We start from the raw sequence: 20,000 nt of genomic DNA on the forward strand, positions 1-20,000 counted from the left end.
TCATCCTTCCGTATCTTTATTTTTTCTCTACGTTTTCGTTCGTTGATCTAATATTCGGGAATTAAAAAAATAAAAAAAATAAAAAAAAAAAAAAAAAGATGAAATGAAATGAAAGTATTGAAAGAACGCGTAGAAAGACATCTTATTTCGATTTAAGTTTGTGTTTCTATAGATAGATAGAGATAAATAGATAGATAGAGAGAGAGGGAGAGAGAGAGAGAGAGAGAGAGAGAATAATTTTTTCTATAATTTCCATGATCATCATCTTATAAGGAAAAATATCAAGGAAGAAGGATTCGCAGAGCGAAAGCGAGAGAGAGAGAGAGAGAGAGAAAGAGAGAATATTTGAGGAAAAAGAGGGAGTAGTGGAAAACACGACGTCTTCGACCGCGCGCAGTCACTTTTTCACATTTATTGCCTTATCGAAGTTCGAACGTCTTCTCGAGCAACGGCGGAATGCAAATCACGCTGGCTTAACTTAGATGAGGCCCGCTATGAGAAGGAAGAAGGTACGTACCGTGCCAGGAAAGTCAGAAGTTTCGAATTACCAAGTGCATTGGCTCTATCGCGTAATCCGAATGCACGCGATGAGCTGACTCGTGAGTTACAATGGACGCTCGGAAAAACGAAAAGGGTGAAAGTCTTTACATACAACTTTCCTTTAAGAATTTCTTCTCTTTTTTTTTCTTTCTTCTTCTTCTTTCTTTTTCATCTTCTTCTTTCTTCCAACCATCCATCCATCCATCCATCCATCTATCCATCCATCCATCCATCTATCCATCCTTTCTTCCTTTTTTTTTCTTTCTTTCTTTCTTTCTTTCTTTCTTTCTTTCTCGGATTCGATGTACAACGTGAATTTAGATTTATTTCGTTTCGGATCAATTTTACTGAGCATTATTTATACGGCCATGTCAACGTACTACGATATAATTGAAATTTTTATTAATCTTTTCAGATTTTTTTTCAATTCTGTACAGGTGAATTCGCGACAAGATAAATTTTGAATAAATTAATATAAAACATAAAGAATTCGGATTTATTATTTGTTTTACGTGTATATGTGTTTTTTCTTTCTTTCTTTCTTTCTTTTAACAAAACTGAGAGATTAATTAACGATTTACAGATTAGAATTGATTAAAGAAATATGAGTACACACACACACACACACACATATATATATATATATATAAAAATTGGTCAATCTCTGATTATAAATTGGCCGGACGATTTAGTTTGTAAACTGCAAGAAAAGGATATTCGATCGTTAAATCGAAGAAAGAAAGGGGGGAAAAAAAAGTAATGTTTTATTGGAGGTAATGAGAGAGGAAAGGAAAAAGAAAAAAAGAAAATAGAGAGAGAGAGAGAAAGAGAGAGAGAGAGAGAGAGAGAGAGAGAAGAAAAAGAAATAAAAAGAATAAGAAGTAGTAAAAGTAGGAGGATCTTTTTGAGGTAGGTAATATTCAAGGAAAAGCCTAGGAGGAAGAACTATCTTAACGTCATTCGTCGAGGGATATAAGACTATCTTTGTACGCGCTTTTCTACATCGTGAGACCGAAGGCTCTGACTCAAAGGAGTTCGGAGGTTTCAGGGTTTTCTCGTCCGACAGGCTACGTCCTGCATCACAATACTTCTCCAATTTCCTGAGCAGAAGTTACGGGACACGTTCCATCATGACGTCACGGGAACAAAGCTTCACCATCCCGTTCTTGCTTTTCGTCCTTCGATCCCACGGACCTCGGTAGCTTTCTCTCTACAAAATTCTCTCCTTTCTCTCTCTCTCTCTCTCTCTCTAGCTACCTTCTTCCTCTTCCTTTTCCTCCTTCTCTCGAAGTTTTAGTTATTCCCTTTGGTTTTCCTTTCTTGAAGGCAATGAAACTGCTGGATGGGAGGGGAGGGGGGGTTAAATAAGCACTTCTGGTAAACTAAAGTTTCAAAGCCATATCGACTAATTCCGATGAATTTTCTTCGATTGATCATTAGCTATTATTTCTTAGATTCTCTCTCTCTCTCTCTCTCTTTTTTTCTCTGTCTCTTTCTCTTGTTCCCTATACAAATTTTCGACATTTAGATCGATTACAATAGATATCATTCTTCTCTCTCTCTCTCTCTCTCTCTCTCTAATCCTACATTCATTAAAAATCTTTTTCGAATTTTTACTATGGAATTACTCTGCGATTTTCCTAAAAGGAGAGTAGTACTACTCTCATTTCTTTTTTATCCTTTCTCTCGTTTCTTTCCTTTTCCTTTTTCTTTTCTTTTCTTTTCATTTCCCTTTTTTTCTATTTCTCTCTCTCTCTCTCTCTCTCTCTCTTTTTAATTTTTTTTTTCCCTCCAAGAATTCGTCCCCTTTGTCTCAACGAAGAAGAAAATTATTCCCATCCGTAGAGATAGATACTTCATAAGGTCTTAAGTGTGTAATTTCGCAGTGCGATCTTACCGTGCCATCTATATCGGTAGATCTCGTTAATTATGAAGGATGATGATTAAGTTCAAGCTGCGGCAATTAACGCAATTACCGATCCCTCTATGACGTATTTACTTTGAACCGGTCAAAGTCGAGAGACATCGATATTTAACGAATTTCAAGAGATATTTCAAATATTTCGATTGTTTCAAATATATTTGAATGAATTATTTTATTTGAATGAATTGTTTTAATAATATTTTTCAATGATTATTCTCTCTCTCTCTCTCTCTCTCTCTCTCTCTCTCTTTCTCTTCCTTCTTTCTAAATTAAGAACACAAATGTTTTAATGTAACAAAGACGTATAATAATTTATAATTGTTATTGAATTAGAATTTGAAGATAGGGAAATTCTTTCTCTCGTTGAAATGGTTGACATAATTTTCGAAACGAATTGTAAAATACGTGGTATTGTAAGCAAGGATATATCCTTAATGGTCTTCTCAAGATTCTCTCATCCTCTGTTCGTTCTCCTCATCTTTCGTCGTAGGAAAAGTGCAATCAAGCCGATCACTAATGCTCTTCCAGAAGAAGGGACAGACTCCGAGTATCCTGTAACACGATGGGTTACGGTATCGCATAGGACGACTCTCTTCGTGGAAATGGAATTTCCAATTATCCGACATAGCGAGAATAGAATGGTGCGTTCTCTTATCCTTGATGACCCGTGTGGAACGATCCCAAAGTCCTCTGTTTGAGGGATCAACCGATCGATAAGATATCAAATTTTCTATATAAAATGAAAAGTATTAAAAAAAAAAAAAAAAAAAGAAAAAAAAAAGAAACGATAATAGAATCCATTTTTGTTTTAAAAATAAAATAAGAAATTCGATTTCTTTTGGTTTTTTTTTCCTCCTCTTCTTCTTCTTCTTCTTCTCTCTTTTAAACAGAAAATTTATCACACACAAGACTTAGAATTTCTTATCTTCATTTCTCATTAATATATATATATATATATATATATATATATTTTTCTTTTTTTTGTTGTTAAAATTTAATCGTAAACACAATTAATCCGATACTTTGAAAATACATAAAGTTTTATCTCTGCTATTTGAACCATAATCGATAAGGAGAACATTATATTCTTTCGAATTATTTTTTCGAGAAAAGAAAAGAAAAGAAAAGAAAAGCAAAAGAAAAAAAAAAGGGAAGAAGAAGGAGAAGAGAAAAAAAGAAAAACGTACGTAAAAATCGATAGATAGTTGTTGCCATATATATATATATGTATCTAATAAATTATTTACGACGTTAAATCGTTCTAACGCACAAAATTATTTACGGTATAATCGCGTGTATCACGGTATAATTACGTGTATATGCCTCGATATTCCCGATATCTTCTCCATTATATGAATATCGTAAGAATTATTAAAACTAACAAACGTAGTAAAACTAACCAAATTTTCTTCGCGAAATGTCACGTTGGTAAAAATCGAAGTCGACGTCGCCGAACTCCGTTGCGAGCGTTAAAATTGATTAATATTAAAATACGAGAGATTGATGTAGATGTGGAGAGGCGGTGGGGATAGTATGAGAAAGAGAAAGAGAGAGAGAGAGAGAGAGAGAGAGAGAGAGAGCGTTAAAGGGATGGGTGGTGGAAGAGGGAGGGAGGGAGTAGGGAGGAGAGGAGAATGGGAAATGAAGGAGGATGAGAGTTTTTGGTTGACAGGGGGAGGGGGTGGATAGAAATGGGAGGAGAGATAGAAGGGAGTTAGGGAGAGGCAATGTTGGCGCGCGTTTCGTTAATAAGGATGCTGCTACCGAGTAATGGGGTAGGAGAGAGAATGGTGAGAGGGAGGAGGAGGGGTGGTGGAAGGCCGGTGCGAGGAGAAGTGGCGAGGGAGAGGCCGGGGGAAGGGCCCTGGCATGAAGAGGACTGAGGGCAAACTGCCATGCCGTGGCATGGACTGCACGCCCGCCACGTGCAATTAGCAATGTTCCGGGCTTGTCGGGACTCGACTTTAATGGAGCGCATCGCATTAACCTCGGCATTTACACGTCAGACACGAAGATCGAGTGGCATCGGAGGAAAGAGATAGATAGATATACATATATATATATGTATATGTATATGTATATGTATGTATAGCTAGAGAGAGAGAGAGAGAGAGAGAGAGAGAGATAATTCGCAAGAGGAAGATTCGCCGAAATAAACGATAAAGATTTAAATGGATCAAAGATTAACTCGCGACTCTTTTATGTCCGATTTAATTTTATTCAGTCTCTTCGCGTCTCTCGATGAAAATAAATTTTTTTTTATTTTTATTCTTTTCACTTATTTCCTTTTTCTCTCTCTCTCTCTGGTTTTTTCTTTTTTTTTTTTTTTTCTTTTTTTTTTTTTTAATATTCCTTCAAAACGTCGCACGAATATGTAATTGGAATCTTCGAAATTTTCATCCAATGTCCGCGACAGTAATTCAGTTCTTCTTCTTTTCTTTTTTTTCTTTTTTTCTTTTTTTTTTCTCTCTCTCTCTCTCTCTTTTGCACCCCTCCCGATTAAATCTGTTTTTGACGTAATTATTCTATTTGTCTTTCTTTTCTTTTTTCTTTTTTTTTTTTTTTTTCGATTGATATTATCGTTCAATTAATATAACTATTTTCATATAATATTTTATTCTTAGAGATCGTTAGTTATATTAAAAATGATATTTCGATTATCTATATAGAAAAGGTTTTCCGTTGTTTCGCTTATATCTTTGTCATAATGCTTGTTGTGATAATACTCTCTCTCTCTCTCTCTCTCACTCTCTCTCCTCTCTCTCTCTCTCTCTCTCTCTCTCTCTTTCTCTCTATCTGCCTGTTTATTTCTTTCTCTCTATGTTATCGTTTCTTTCATTTTATTTAATCTTCAAAGGAACTCGTAGATACTAGAATAATGAAAGTAGCGGTTGATGTAAACAATAACAAAGTAGTATCTCGCTCTCGTAGTTTCTTGTCGAATCAAAAGGACTGAGTCACCAGTCTGTGTTTAGCCTTCGGGACGTTCGGTCGAGTCCGACGTAGCTGTTCCTCTACATCATAAATTAATTAGAGTAAGTTCGAATAATTCTTTTTTAATGGATTATTATATCCCATAATATAATTTGTTATCATTATTACTATTATACATGTATATAATAAAGATATGGAATAATTGGGATATATAACAATAATTGAGGATAGAATTTTAATAACACCATATATATATATATATATATACACACACACTTACACGCACCATAACCAAATATAATTAATGATTATATAAAACGACGAGTTTTTATTAGACAAATTTCTTTTTCCCTGCCTTTTTTATTCTCTATTTTTTTTTCTTTTTTTCTTTTTCTTGTCTCTCTGCATTTTTTCCTTCGTAAACTTTATTTTGAATATAGCACCTTTATGGATTGGCACATAACAAACACATATGTATTCCGATCCGCACAATCTCGACTATATATACATACATGTATATCCTCCACCCTAATGACTCCTCCTCTGCTTAGAATCGGACGTGTCAAAGCGTGGAGGATATGAAACGAGGACCGTCAACGACTCAAGTCTCGTCATACGTATATACATATATATATATATATATATATATATATATATAAACATACATATGTACACGTTGACGAGCGAGCAATGTACTTTTCAAAGGTCTTCTTTCCCTTCGTATTTTCTTCTTTTTTTTTTTCTTTTCTTTCCCCTTCTCTCTCTCTCTTTTTTCTTCTTCTTCTCTTTCCTTCCTTTCCTTTTTTCTTTTTTTTTCTCCCGTTAAGAAAACACAAATCCAAACACACGCACCCTTCGCAAGATGTGTAGGCACCCTTTTTACCATCTTTTCCCTACTAACTTTACTTATCTGAAGATTCGCGCTCGAAGAAAACGAAAAGGCATAAATCCGACCACCTTTGCACGTTGGGCTCGTAACGAACGTTGACTTGTATATAACTTTTGAAAGGATATGTATATACACATGCCCTCGTACGCACACATAATATATGTATATATGAATGTATATATATATATATATATATATATATATATATATATATATATATATGTAACATGATTATAGAGAAACGTTTGTGGTAGTTTAAAATTTACATGATGGAAGCTGTGAATTCTGTAAACTAAAGAACTAAAGACAGACAGAGAGACAGAGAGAGAGAGAGAGAGAGAGAGAGAGAGAGTGAGAGAGAGACAAATTGATACATACTATAAGTAAAGAGTGAGTGAGTGAATGAATATCTATATATGTATGTGCGTATATATATATATATATATACGTATATATGAGAGACAGATACAGTAGGTTTCACGCATGAGCAATACCAGAGGAGAGATAATAACTTTGTGGTATCCAACGTGTAAGACGGCGGAAGGAAATCGCATCGTGCATGTTGAACAGTTTCGCCTTTGTCAAGAAGACCGCTGTGTAATCGGTGCAACGGCGCGGCTCGAATGCAATGGCGACCGATTTCGAATCGCGAGAGAAAGGATATATATATATATATATACACGTACACGCACGTATACATAGCCATACGCACACACGTAGATGTATATGTTGTATTATGTGTATATATATATATAGAGAGAGAGAGAGAGAGAGAGAAAGAGAGAGGAGAGAACGAACGAGAGGAAGAAGGAAAGAGAATGAATGAGACGAGAAGACGACTTTACTTATTCCGTAACGACCGAACTCTATTACCTGACTATGTAACGCATTCGATTCGTGCACCTGTTTCCCTTTTTCTCAATATTCATTCGAACGAAAGCTCTCTCTACGGAGCGGTACGTTTTTCTTCGACACAGTAAACTCTCTTTTATTATTGACAGTCCGGCAGTTTCAGAGAAAGAGAGATGGAGAAATAGAAATGTAAAAGAAGGAAAGAGAACGATAGATAGATAGATAGATAGATAGATAGATAGATAGATAGATAGATAGATAGAGAGAGAGGGATAGATAGAGAGATTGGTCTCACATCTTACGCCCACGAAACTGTCCTTTTGTGCTACGAGAAACTCGCCTTAACGACTCGAGAGAGGAGTATCCTTTTTCGTAGCTTTTCGCGAGGAAAATAGAAGAAGAGGGTAGAGGGAAGGGGATAGAGAAGAAGAACGAGGGGTGTACGAGGAGAAAGAGTTGGTAGAGGAAGGAGAAGAACGATCGAATAACGCAAATAACGAGGAGAAGAACTCTACTTCCCCCTCGTCGTTCTTCTCTCGAGTTGCTGCCTCTTGCTCTTCCTTCCGTTGAAGAAACTTGCAAATTTTCTTATTTATAAATCTTCTCTTGGACCTCTCTGAAATATATTCTCTCATTCTCTCTCTCTCTCTCTCTCTCTCTTTCTCTTGTATCTTTATGGACCATTATCAGAAACCAGTCGAGTCGATAAAACTACCATACGCAGTATTATTTATTATATCAACGTTGGAACGATACTATCTATCTATCTATCTATCTATCTATCTATCTATCTTTTTTTCTCTCTCTTTCTTTTTTTCTTTCTATTTCTCTCTCTCTCTTTCTCTCACTCACTCACTCACTCACTCGGATTCATTGTTTTGCATTATCGTTATTCCCAACGAGCCGTCGTTCTCTTTTCTTATGACATCCTTTACGTGCACATTACCCTCCTTTACCTCGCATTTCATTTAATGCAGTTTGTATCGCATATATTGGAATACGTTATGCCAGATATATCTTTCCAAAACGGCTAGAAGGGTGGGCCGTAGGGATGGGAGGAATCGAATGGGGTGGAAAGGGTTGTGGAAGAGGGGAGCACGGAGTGGAGTGTGGAGGGAGACCAGGATAGGAGCAAATTACGGTGCTGCGGCTAGGCTAACACTGTAGGTACATTAGTATTCAAAGGATGTTTTACGCCGAGTGTGTAATTTAATGTTGCCGCGGCTCGTGCCCGGCAATATTTTTACAGTTTGCCCTTAGCGCCTGAATCTTTCCTTCTTTTACGTTTTTCTTTTCTTCTTCTTCTTCTTCTTCTTCTTCTTCTTCTCTTTTTTTCTTTTTTTTTCTCATTGGAAAAAAATGCCTGACCCTTTACGTTCGAGAAACTAATAACAAACATCGATCGCGATATATATATATATATATATATGTTTCGTGAATATTATGATGATAATATCATTGAATACAAATATCGTTTTGTTATTGATGAAGGAGATTTGAGGAAATTAAATCGTAAAAATGAAATCTTTTAGATAGGTCGGTTTGTTTGTAATAGTCGACGGCATCGATCGTTCGATTTGAATGGATCAATTGTCGATGATCAATCGTTCGATCAAGATTACCGAGAAGATAATTGAAAAGACATTTTCGAATTACGTACGATTAATATTCCCGATTTTTTATTCGTTCATTTTATATTTTATCTATAGTCATAAATTGTATACAATAATTATCGTCAATAATAATTTGTAAATATTATTATGTTATCGTATATTCCAATGTACATGCATATAAATTTTTTCTATCTCTTGCAATTGACACGTGAGAATTTTTCTCATTGAATTAGTTTCGTACTTCTTTTTCTTTTTTCTTTTTCTTCTTCTTCGCCTTCTTCTTCTTCCTTTTTCTTTTTCCTTTTCTTTTTTTTTTTCGAGATTTAGAATAAGGAAGAAAATAGAATAGTCCAAAGTATAAAAGGAAAGATATCGGATCGAAACGTGTTAACGTCGGGAAAGATCGGATGATAAGTTCGAATCCTAAAATCCTGCTTCGATTTCCCGAAGAAGTTTCTTGGGCAAAGGAAAGGAGACAATACTCTTTCTCTCTCTCTCTCTCTCTCTCTCTCTCTCTCTATCTCACTCTCTCTTTCTCTTTCTTTCTTTCTCTCTCTTTCTCAAAGACCGTGGCTTCCGTTGACGTCGCATTTACGCGAAATCGAGTCTACGAATTCAAAGGCAAAACTTTTCGTTCGCGACGTACCGAACGTGGTTGCAGCTTCACGACTTTTCCTAGGCTTCGTACTTCCTTCTCTCTCTCTCTCTTTCTCTCTCTCTCTCCGCCTCCCTCTCTCTCTCTCTCTCTCTCTCTTTTTCTATATCTTTCTTTCTCTTTCATTTCTCGACTTGATACTTAACAAGAAGTCCTCGTTACTAAGCTAGAAAAGATCAACGACGAATCGTTCGTATAATATTTACCGAACTTTATTTCAAAGAGATTACTACATAATAAAGAAAATAATAAAAGTAATAATAATAATAATAATAATAATAATAATAATAATAATAATAATAATAATAATGATAATAATAATAGCGAGATAAAATACACGAGAGAGAAAATGAACGAACGTGGATATTATTGTTTGGTTCGAAATAAATGCTAACTATTTACACGTTTTCCCAGACATATATATACATATATATATATATATATATATATCCTACATACATAGATGATAGATATGTTCTAAAACACAGTTTTAGTTATATATACTGTAGTCTATTAAATATCTCTACCATTGGATATTTGTTTCTATCCCCCTTATTTTAGAGGGAACTACGTTTACCTCAGTGAAATGGATGCAATTCCTGCCTTTCTTTCTCCTCTGTCCCTTTACCACCTCTCTCTCTATCTCTCTCTCTCTCTCTCTCTCTCTCTCTCTTACACTATCTGCATCTCTATCTCTCTTTCTCTTTCGGTGAGAAGCAAAAGTTTCCTTCTCTCCGTTGGTACACCGGTATATTAACCGTGCTCAGTATTCAAAAGCTATACGTGCACGACCAAAGCCAGAACCAATCTCTGTGTACGATCGGAGAATTCCGCGCGCATTACTACCCCTACCTCCGCGAAGGATTTGTCAACGCAATTAAGCTCGGCGCGGATATAAGCGGTGTTTGCTTAAACGCTCGCGATAAGCTCGCTCCTCACCCTCTCTTTACCTCCCTTCCTATTTCTCTCTCCCTCTCTCTTTCTCTCTTTCTCTTTCTCTCTTTCTCTCTTTCTCTCTCTCTCTCTGTCTCTCTGTCTCTCTCTCTGTCACACATGTATAGTACTATAGATACCTGCATTTACAGCGCGTGATCAAATAGAAAAATTGTAAATATATCGTAAATTATTATTATTTTCTCTCTCTCTCTTTCTCTCATTGTCCTATTCGTGGAGAAACGTGAGAATTAGAAACATTTGTTGTTGTTGTTGTTGTTGTTGTTGTTGTTGTTGTTGTTGTTGATGATGTCGTTGTTATTTTTTTTTGTGTCCTTTTTTTTCTTTCTTCTTTTTCATTCTAAGGATAAAAACTTTTATTAGAGTATCATCAGCGGAAAGAGAGAGAATTTTTTTGCTTGAATCGATATATATATATATATATATATATATATATTCGCTTTTTAAATGAATATTTAGTAGGTTATATCGATAAGTTAAACAAAAAAGAAAGAAAGAAAAAAAAAAAGAAGAAGAAATATAGATGGTACTTCAATATTTCAGGATGAAATTACAGGAATGTGTCCTACTTCTTTTTTTAATTCTTTTTTTCCTCCTCTTTCTATTCGTTAAGAAAAATGTTATATCGTGTTATTATCAATAGTTCACGTAAATATCGTAAAATAAAAACACGTCGAAGTTCGATGAATTATATCGGAAGTTATATCGAAGGATATAATTATTCGATACGTAAATAAACAAATGAAAAGGTATGGAAAAAAAATGATTGATCAATTTTAAAGAGATTGATATTTCGATGATCGATACCGAAGATATTATTATCTCCTCTTTCAGTTCTCATTGCGAAAAAGAAAAAAGAAAAACACCAGACAGAACATAAAAAATATTCAGTATACAATAATTTAATATCCGTGTATACGTATTAGATCGCACAATGTTATTATTTCGATATATAAATATTTTCGGATATTGAAAAAAAAATATTGCATCGCGACTAAGAGAAAGACATTACTTTTGAAGCTTGATAGAACATATCGTACTATAATATATCCACCCTTTGACCCCCCTCCCGCCCAATCTCAACCCCACCCTTAACTCCCACATTCCCCATCCCCTTCAATGTGTTTGGAATATATCACGTTATCACACTTTGCAAGTGAAATCGACTAGGGAAAAGTAGGCGTGGCTCGTAAGCTCATCCATCATTACGGCCGATCCAGGGGTATATTAATTAATCCTCATTACGATATCCCCGATCTCTATGACAATCTGATAAACGATCGTTTACTCAACTTGTCATGGACAGAGTGTGTGGCCATCGAATAATCCTGAAGAAATCAATTCTTTTTCTCTCTCACTCTCTCTCTCTCTCTCTCTCTCTCTCTCTTTTAATCTTAATCTCTTTCTATCACGATATTCTCGGCATGTGTTCGATAGTTTAAGTAAAAGCAAGAGGATTGATAACATTTCACGTTAAATCATTGAAGAGTGAGAGAGAGAGAGAGAGACGAAAGACAAGAAGAAGAAGAAGAAGAAGAAGAAGATGGAGAAGAAGAAGAAAAAAAAAAGAAGAAGAAGAAAAAGAAGAAGATGAAGAAGATGGCTATCCGATCCATGGTGGGATGAAAACGCGCGAAGCTCGGCAGATATTTTAATGGAAGTTCGAACTTAAGATATTTCGTGAAGCACAACCAACGACGACGACAACGACGAAGACGAAGACGACGATGACGACGACGAAGACGAAGGCAAGAGCGGTACTGGAGTGTTCATAATGAGATGTTAATGGAGTGGCTGGGAAAAAAGGGTGGGCGTCACGTCACGGTATCGACAGGTTCTCTAAACCCACCACCAGTAGAACCGAACCCCATCCTTTCCTTCGTTCTCTCTCTCTCTCTCTCTCTGTCTCTCTCTCTCTCTCTCTCTATTTCTCTTCTTTCTTTCTTTTTCTCACTCTTTCGTCTTATCTACTTTCCATTCTTTTTTTTTTTCTTGTCTCTCCCATCTTCTGTCTGTCTGTCTGTCTCTCTCTCTCTCTCTCTCTCTCTTTTTCTTCTTCTTTATTCTTTTTTTAGGGTGAAAGATATCGGTACCACCACGCGACGTGTCCTTGTGTGCCTTTTCTAACGAAAAAGGGTCATTCATTGGATCGAAACTGCTTCAACGTGATAGGACACTGTACAATCTATTTTACCAAGTATCGCGGACCTAATATCGTCTACTATCACGAAACACCTCCAACTTTTAAATGAGATTCTCTTTAAAAAATCTTTTTAACACAACGAAGATATACAACGAATATGTCTCTGTGTGTCTCTGCGTGTACATGTGTATATATATATATATATATATATATATTGCTGTATTTTTTATTCCTACCTTCTAATTTCGTTTAAAATTATTACTCGATATTATCCATAGTTATAGACATCGTTAATACCCCGTGAATACCGAAGAATAATTAACATGAGTAACAATCAGGATATTCATTTACATTTTTGAATTATTAATTGTTCTCTCGATTATAATTAAAATATCGCGAACGATACGAAATCACGTGGAAACATATCATATATATATATATATATATATATATATATATATATATATATATATATTCGTTTATTTACGATGTTAAATTAAATAAGTATTTTCGTTGACAAACGACAAATGGTATCTCATTCTTGGAGAAAATGATACAAGATCTGCTTTTTTATTTTTATTTTTTTTTTCTTCTTTCTTGTTTTCTCATTCTTTCGATGCCATTGATAATTTTTTTTTTTTTGTTTTTTTTTTCGAATTAATTTAAATGAGAAATTCCATTATACGCCTATAGTCGAGAAGTTTTGAAAATATTTTTTAGAAAATAAGTCGGAAAATGTATGGACCTATTACTTTCGATATATACATACATGTGTATGTGTGCGTGCGTGTGTGGACACAATACGTATGTGGATGTGTATTCACGCATATAGTTACTCGAAGCACAGAATGAGTGAGTAACATTGAAGCCTAGCGTAATTGCGGAACAAGCAAGCAGCTCTGTTACAGGTGCGCTTAGAAATACGCATCTACTATTCGAATAGAGAGATAGAGAAAGAGATAGATAGATGGATAGATAGATAGATAGAGATAGAGAGAGAGAATAACGGACTATTTTCGGGGAATATTTGATCACCCTCCGGGCACTATACCCGTTCGACGCGTACCATCATCAAATATCGCTGACGCCAAAGCGTAACGAAGTGCTGAACGATTCCCACTTTGGTCTCTGAATAGTAGTAGTACGATCGGTTCTAAAGCCTAACCAATTGCTATTCAGAAACAGTAGTATTACTAGTAGTAATAATAGTGATATTTAATAGTAGTAGGGGAAGGTATATATATATATATATATATATATATGTTTAGAAAGTTAACCAAATGTCGAACTCTTATAATTGTCATCCTTTTATCTGATTAGAAACTAATAAATGATCGATTGAAATATTTCAATCGTATAGATCTTAAAGAATTTTGAAGTAATTTCTTTCTTCATTAAAGTCTATAAATTTTCACGAACTAGAGAGAGAGAGAGAGGGGGGGGGGGAGAGAGAGGGTGAGAGGGAGCGAAAGAGGAGATTCTAATTATTAAAAAAAAAAAAAAAAAAAAAAAAAAAAAAAGAAAAAAGGGAGAAAAAAAATTCGTTAGATTCGCCGACAAACTCATAAAACTTGATGAAAGATCGTGTTGTAAAAGTAACCATAGAAAAAAGAAAATCGTCGTCGAAGGTTGAATATTCAGGATATCAGTGGAAAGCGTTTTACGTGCTGGCTCGTATGCGACCTCACATATTTTATATATCTTTATATATATATATATATATATATATATATATATATATATATATATATATATGTATGTATGTATGTATGTATGTATGCATGTATGTATGTATGTATGTATATTCCTGAGTTTGCATCACGTATGTAGATATCTATCCCACCTTTATTCACGATCTTCTACGAGCTAGAATTCCGATTCTGTCTGGAGAAACGCAGAGAGAGAGAGAGAGAGAGAGAGAGAGAGAGAGAGAGAGAGAGAGAGAAGTTCGCTACGTTGGACAGCAAGTCTATGCATGTATATATATATATATACATATGAATTCAAACCTATATATTCTAACTCGCAATAATTTCTTTTTATCGTTCAATCTGCTTTTCTACTTGAACTTTTTTCCATTATATGTGCATAACTTGGTATGAACAATTTCCTTGAATAAATATTTCAATGTTTCTCATTATTTCGTTACATCGATAATTAATAATTATCGATAATGATAAATATTGAATTATTTTCGATATTATCGAATATAATTATTAGTATATATTTATGTAGATATCCATATTCATTGATAATAATTTTTTTCAACCTTTTATTCTTTCTCTTTCCCTCTAACATTTTTTATGGCATACTTACAATCAGAATGTTAATTCGTTGTTATTAATTGAGAAAATCCGACTAGTAACTCTGTTTTCGTAATATGTTCCACATAATTAGTAACTATTGATAACAATGAATATCAGATTACTTAACCCGATTCTCACACTCTTCTTCGGTAACCTTTCTCTCACCTATACGAAACATCTCAAAAAGTACCCAACCAGTAACCCATCCACCCATTCATTCTTCCCCTATTCTGTAGGATACAACGGGGAGTATCGTTATTATTAATTTATTAATTGCGTTATCTTTGTTCGTAACGTTATTGCAATTATTATATCGTGCTTGGTGTATTCGTTAATGGAGATAAAGTTAGACACGGAGAAGGCGCGTAGAATATCGGCAGGAGAGTTTGAACGAAGAAGGAATAAGGTAACTTTCGAGACGACGCGAGAGATCTCTCCCTTCTCACTCTCTCTCTCTCTCTCGCTCTCTCTCTCTCTCTCACCGTGTTTAACAAAGAACGGTGATCCAATATATGTCGGCCGTACCGTACGCAAATGTCAGCGACAGCTTAAATAAACTAGTTTCATAAGCGTCGCGCATGCTACTAGTGCAAAAGGTGCAAGGGAGAACACTCTCTCTCTCTCTCTCTCTCTCTCTCTCTCTCTCTCTATGTATATATATATCCCTTTCTCTCTCTCTCTCTCTCTCTCTCTCTCTCTCTCTCTCTCTCTTTATACGCTGCGTTCGAGGTCATGCGAGCGACGGCGGGGTACGGCTTTTAGATTTATTTCCTTCCTCATAAATTTGACGCAACCCTCCTCACCTAAAATACCCGACTATCTACCTACGATCATCGTTGATGAATCGGCCGTGCCATTTACGATGAACAACACGGTTGAATTATTTATCGTTCATATTATTGCACGAATACTTGGAATAGTTCGACCGATGTTATCTGTTTTTTTTTCTTTTTTTTTTAATTTTTTTTTCTTTTTCTTTTCTTTTTTCTTCTTCTATCTCTTCTCTTCTTACGTTTTTTCTTAATACCTTTTTAGTTGCTTAATTTTACAGATATTATATATATATATATATTTGCAAACGCGAATGTACTTTAGGAATAAAAATTGTTATCGAAATTGACGTTATCAGATGGTATATTGTCTTATTGATAAGAGCTATTTTTTATTATTATTATTATTATTATTATTATTATTTGATATTTATAGCGTATCAATTTCATAGTGAATTATCGTAATAATTTGTGTCGATAAAGATTGACGAATTTTAATATACTCGCTCGCGATTAAAAAAAAAAAAACAAGGGAGGAAAAAAAGGGCTAAGTTAAAAATTTTCTTCGTTTACTTTCTCCCTTTTTTCTCGTCTTTTTTTACGATGATAAACATTACGAAATCTTTATGCACGGAACTTGCAACTATAGATACATGTATCTCATTTATTGTTTAACGATAGATCGATTGTTTGACATGCTAGATCTATAAAATATATAAAGTAGATGTACAGGGAAAATATCTTCTTTATATTCCTCTTTAGACATAAACGTTCTTTAGAACAGATCCTTAAATTTTTGTCAATATTTGTACGTCAGTTATAGTAACATTGTCGAATAAATATTCGATTTATATTGTCAGTTCCAATTCGAGATACAGGAATATGTAATAGATTAGTCAGAATAATTACTTTTGTACGTTGCTTGATAATGCATTCTATTAGAATCTACGTACTTCGCTGTTACAAATCTATTTCCATTCGTTTATTAAAGAATTTATATGCTCGTTTGATATTTAATCAATTGAAATCGTAAAGGTCAAATAAAATTGCTCAGGAGGAAGAATTTCTTTTTCCTTTTTTATCTCTTTTATCTTTTTTTTTTTTTTTTTCTTCTTCTTTTTGAACAACCTTTAAAAATAAAAAGTTATAATAGTAATTGCTTTTTTTGCTCTTTTTTGTTTTTTTTTTTTTTTTTTTTTTTTTTTTTTTTTTTTTTTTTTATAGAATCATATGACAATAACTTTTTTTTATAGAAATTTTGAAAAAAAAGACATATAATAATAATAGCAAGTTAAAATTATATATCTAATAATGATTTAAAGTTTCTAATTAAAATTGATCAAATAATAGTTTACATATATACCATACATTAACTAAATCGAATAATTTTAACGTGACAAAAGAGAAATATATATTCTTATTCTGCAATTAGACAGATTCGTTTAAGAGTTAACAAAATTAAGGTGTATATAGTAGAAGTATTTTGGATGTAGTTAGAAATTCGATAAAGGATATTTTAAATTCGAAGTACTTAAAACTCGAACGGAAGATCTAAGTGGCTTTACGTAAGTATATATATATATATATATATACACATTTTAAATGAAATTAACTTGTTATAACTCGAACGTATCATAGTTAATGAAGATCGAATTAGAATATTTAAACTTTTTTTTAAGTTATATACATATACATATGTATATATATATATATGTGTGTATGAATATGGGTATGTATCTTCGAGTTCACGTTTGTTAAGAAGCCAATAGCAATATATATATATATATATATTCGACTTTTCGAGAACGTCCTAACGAACGTCAAACGTTTAGGTAGTTCTACCTGACATCGAATTGATCGATCGACAGTACGAGATCGATTCGATATCGGTAGCTTATTTTTCAAGCGTCTCGTCTCACGATTTTATAAGCGAAGTAGGTATCATCGATATCGCTCAAAAATATAATAATAAAAATAACGTGTGTATGTATACATATATATTTATACATGGTATATATTATATAATATATATATATATATATATATATATATATGTATTTATGTAAAGATATATATGTGTATGTATATATTCGATCTCGCCTTGCTCGAGCTATTAGTATCGCGATGGTGGTTCATTGAATATTCGGTATTCATCTTGTGAAACATTTGACAGGCATTAATAGTTGGCTATGAGAAGATTGAAAGGGTTGTTATATCATGATCAAATGTTCTTTCATTTAATCGAAATGAATATCCTTTTGTTACTTTTTATCCTTTCGATTGAAATAAAAATAAAAATAAAAGGAAATTAGGAAATGAAAATTAATTAATTATTAATTTCAAGAATTATTCATGATTTATATCTATCTCTGATCTATAAAAATATGATTGTATGTAATCAAAAAAAAAAAAAAAAAAAAGATTCCACATTATATATTTTTCTAATGCCTTTTCATAATATATCAATACTATGTTATATTAATATTCTTGTATTATTATTATTATTATTATATTTCATAGTATTTCATAGCTATCACACGATCTGTTTTACTACGCCCAAAAAAAAAAAAAGAAAAAAAGAAAAAAAAAAAAAAGAAAATTAAGAAATTCTACATATTGTAATCGACGTAAAAAAAAAAAAAAAAAAATAAAAAATAAATAGAAACATTAAATTTCAATCAATCTCAATCAATCGAACTTTCTCTTAATTTACTTTCTTAAATCTACACACATACACGCACAGAGAAAAAAAAAAAAAGAGAGAAGCCACAAAAGATTTGGACCCCCATTCGTCAAGAATTTCTGGAGATCGGGACAGCATTAACACAATATTATCTCCTTATCGTGTAAACGAGTTTTGCAGACAGCTCCGTTAAAGATATCTTTTAATGAGGGTTGAAAGGGAGTAAAGTATAAAGAGGAAAAGTAAAAGAAGGAGAAGGAGGAGAAGAAAAAGAAGAAATGAAAGAAGAATAAGGATAAGGGGTAGTCCTTGCTTCCACGTGGAAAAAAAAAGAGAAAGGATAAAGCAAAATACAATTGTTTCAATTAAATAGAAAAATTGTAATTTAACTCGAAAATATTTTCTTGGAAAATTCGCTCAAATCAAATTTCCCATTATTTCGCTAGAAAAAGTGAACGATTCATCGTGTGATCTATGAACTATTAAAATATTTCGATCGAAGTTGATGCATGAGAATTCAATTGGAAAGAGAGGATAGACGTTATGAAAAGCGAACGAGAAAGAAAAAGACGTATAGACAAAGAGAGGAAGAGAGAGAATGAATACAGACAGTAGTAGTCTCTCTCTCTCTCTCTCTCTCTCTTTCTCTCTTTCTCTCTCCCTGTGGGTGATGGCAAGGGTGGGAGGGTGTATAGTCAGTTTCGAGGTACAAGGGTACACATCGGCAAGCCGAAAGTTCGTTCGGTGGAAACGGACGATAAAGCCGTCAATGACGAACCATTCGACGGAAGTCTGCCCGCTGGAAACGTTTCCGGCCTTACCATTTCTCTGACGTGGGTTCTCTTCATCTCTCTCTCTCTCTCTCTCTCTCTCTTTCTCTCTATGGCCCTCTGTCTCTCTGTCTTCTGTCTTTCTCTCTTTCTCTCTTTCTCTTTTGATCGTCCGCCTACCTCTCTTCTGCAACAAAATTGTAACCAATAGACATTTTTCGAAAACTAATACACACTTTCTTTTCTTTTTCTTTTTCATTTTTGTTTCTTTTTTTCTTCTTCCTTTTTTTCCTTTTTTTTTTTTTTTTTTTTCTTTCCTCTTTTTTCCCGTATCGTGTGTCAAGTACATCCGTTCAAAAGTTTTCCATTTGATTGACAAGAATTTGATTTCGATTTATTTAATATATTTTATATCTTCATTTTGGAAAATTAAATACGACGAATATATGTCGATGGATTGATATGGGTTTATAATCTATTTTCGTTTAATATTTCGATATATTCCAAAGGTTCTCGAACGATTTTTACGAATTAAATTACTCTGTTTTTCCTTTTTTTGTTCTTTTTTTTTTTTTTTTGTCGACATTTTCCAGGATGTATTCTTTTTTATTTTTCACATGCGCGTGTATTATTATGTGCGTGCGTGTGTGTGTGTGTGTATATATGTATATATATCGAGTTTTATAAATTAATATTAATTACATCAATATTGATACGATCCATGATTACACAATCATATTTTTATTAAACCAATATATATACATATATTGATCGAAAGATTAATATGAATATTAATAAATAAAGATTGTAAATATCAACAAAGAATAATTATCTAAAAATAATAAAATGGACAGAGAATTTTCGTCCTTTCGACTTTTTCTTTTTTCTTTTTAATTATAATATTAAGAATATCGTCGCTTTTATTGTTTCAGGCATGTTATGCGTCAAAAAAATCAACGACGGTGGC

At 33.6% G+C, this 20,000-nt stretch overlaps 1 protein-coding gene across 11 annotated transcripts in view; it reads left to right on the plus strand.

Moving 5' to 3' along the window:
- The window catches only part of LOC124955272 (lachesin), a 141,165-nt gene that overhangs the window by 64,562 nt on the left and 56,603 nt on the right, over window positions 1–20,000 (plus strand). For 10 of the 11 annotated variants that reach the window (XR_007102817.1, XM_047509457.1, XM_047509456.1 and 7 more), the window contains one exon: window positions 19,966–20,000. This exon is cut by the window's right edge and continues 309 nt beyond it. The gene's annotated coding sequence lies outside the window, so the exon portion shown is untranslated. Of the gene's footprint in view, window positions 1–5,438; window positions 5,500–19,965 lie in introns of those variants that run through there. The other variant, XM_047509460.1, reaches the window with a different exon arrangement.

This window comes from Vespa velutina, chromosome 17 (genome assembly GCF_912470025.1).
Source record: "Vespa velutina chromosome 17, iVesVel2.1, whole genome shotgun sequence".
Classification (NCBI taxonomy): domain Eukaryota; kingdom Metazoa; phylum Arthropoda; class Insecta; order Hymenoptera; family Vespidae; genus Vespa; species Vespa velutina.